The 2,013-nt window shown below is 56.0% G+C and overlaps 1 non-coding gene across 1 annotated transcript in view; it reads left to right on the forward strand.

Annotated features, from left to right (window-relative positions):
- Positions 1-642: 642 nt before the first annotated feature.
- LOC126316538 (small subunit ribosomal RNA) overlaps positions 643-2,013 on the forward strand; it is a 1,893-nt gene continuing 522 nt past the window's right edge. Inside the window, exon 1 of the ribosomal RNA XR_007556152.1 lies at positions 643-2,013. This exon is cut by the window's right edge and continues 522 nt beyond it. This is a non-coding gene — a ribosomal RNA (small subunit ribosomal RNA).

Here is a 2,013-nt window from a genome sequence, read left to right on the forward strand (position 1 = left end):
TATGCGCCGGCGCACCCTGCGCGCGGCGCCAGGCGGCCAAAGTGGGTTCTGCCGAGCCCGGTGCGAAGCGCGGTGGACATCTGCAGTGTGCTGGTCCGATTGCGGACTGTGTGCGTTGAGGATGCGCCGCCGCCCGGCACTCGGCGTCGCGACGCCGTCTGCTGCTCGGTCGCCCCCAGCGGTTCTCGCAGGTGGTTTGTATCGCAGCTCTGCGGACGTGTTGGCGCGTGCGCTGTGCTGGGAGAGTTCGCTTCTGCACCCAAGTGGGGCTTTGCCCTTCTGTGGCGCTGGCGTTGGAGCTGCCGGTCACCGTAGGTGGCGCGTGTTGTTTCCCGCCGGCAATGCCACGACAGCACGCTCCCGGGCCTCTGTCGGCAGCGGCAAGCTCAGTTGGGAGCACGGGTGTTCGCACTGAAAGCGTCTACTCGCCTATCTCCGGGCGATTGCGCCTCTCTCGAACCCGACCAAGTACTTAGGACGGCGCTGCGCGCCGCCGGGACCTGAGAGGGTTTCGAGGTGTATCGTGCAGGGGAGCTCAGCCTCCTCCTGTTTGCAGAATAATTGAGCGGACGCTTGCGTGTTCGCGCGGGCCCTCGGGACACACTCCCGGGCGGCCGGCTGCTCAGCTCTCGTTGACGCAGCTCCCTGGTTGATCCTGCCAGTAGTCATATGCTTGTCTCAAAGATTAAGCCATGCATGTCTCAGTACAAGCCGCATTAAGGTGAAACCGCGAATGGCTCATTAAATCAGTTATGGTTCCTTAGATCGTACCCACGTTACTTGGATAACTGTGGTAATTCTAGAGCTAATACATGCAAACAGAGTCCCGACCAGAGATGGAAGGGACGCTTTTATTAGATCAAAACCAATCGGATTGGCTCGTCTGGTCCGTTTGCCTTGGTGACTCTGAATAACTTTGGGCTGATCGCACGGTCCTCGTACCGGCGACGCATCTTTCAAATGTCTGCCTTATCAACTGTCGATGGTAGGTTCTGCGCCTACCATGGTTGTAACGGGTAACGGGGAATCAGGGTTCGATTCCGGAGAGGGAGCCTGAGAAACGGCTACCACATCCAAGGAAGGCAGCAGGCGCGCAAATTACCCACTCCCGGCACGGGGAGGTAGTGACGAAAAATAACGATACGGGACTCATCCGAGGCCCCGTAATCGGAATGAGTACACTTTAAATCCTTTAACGAGTATCTATTGGAGGGCAAGTCTGGTGCCAGCAGCCGCGGTAATTCCAGCTCCAATAGCGTATATTAAAGTTGTTGCGGTTAAAAAGCTCGTAGTTGGATTTGTGTCCCACGCTGTTGGTTCACCGCCCGTCGGTGTTTAACTGGCATGTATCGTGGGACGTCCTGCCGGTGGGGCGAGCCGAAGGCGTGCTTGCGCGTCCCGAGGCGGACCCCGTTGAAATCCTACCAGGGTGCTCTTAGTTGAGTGTCTCGGTGGGCCGGCACGTTTACTTTGAACAAATTAGAGTGCTTAAAGCAGGCAAGCCCGCCTGAATACTGTGTGCATGGAATAATGGAATAGGACCTCGGTTCTATTTTGTTGGTTTTCGGAACCCGAGGTAATGATTAATAGGGACAGGCGGGGGCATTCGTATTGCGACGTTAGAGGTGAAATTCTTGGATCGTCGCAAGACGAACAGAAGCGAAAGCATTTGCCAAGTATGTTTTCATTAATCAAGAACGAAAGTTAGAGGTTCGAAGGCGATCAGATACCGCCCTAGTTCTAACCATAAACGATGCCAGCCAGCGATCCGCCGCAGTTCCTCCGATGACTCGGCGGGCAGCCTCCGGGAAACCAAAGCTTTTGGGTTCCGGGGGAAGTATGGTTGCAAAGCTGAAACTTAAAGGAATTGACGGAAGGGCACCACCAGGAGTGGAGCCTGCGGCTTAATTTGACTCAACACGGGAAACCTCACCAGGCCCGGACACCGGAAGGATTGACAGATTGATAGCTCTTTCTTGATTCGGTGGGTGGTGGTGCATGGCCGTTCTTAGT

The sequence above is a fragment of the Schistocerca gregaria genome, unplaced genomic scaffold (assembly GCF_023897955.1).
Source record: "Schistocerca gregaria isolate iqSchGreg1 unplaced genomic scaffold, iqSchGreg1.2 ptg000587l, whole genome shotgun sequence".
NCBI classification, from domain to species: domain Eukaryota; kingdom Metazoa; phylum Arthropoda; class Insecta; order Orthoptera; family Acrididae; genus Schistocerca; species Schistocerca gregaria.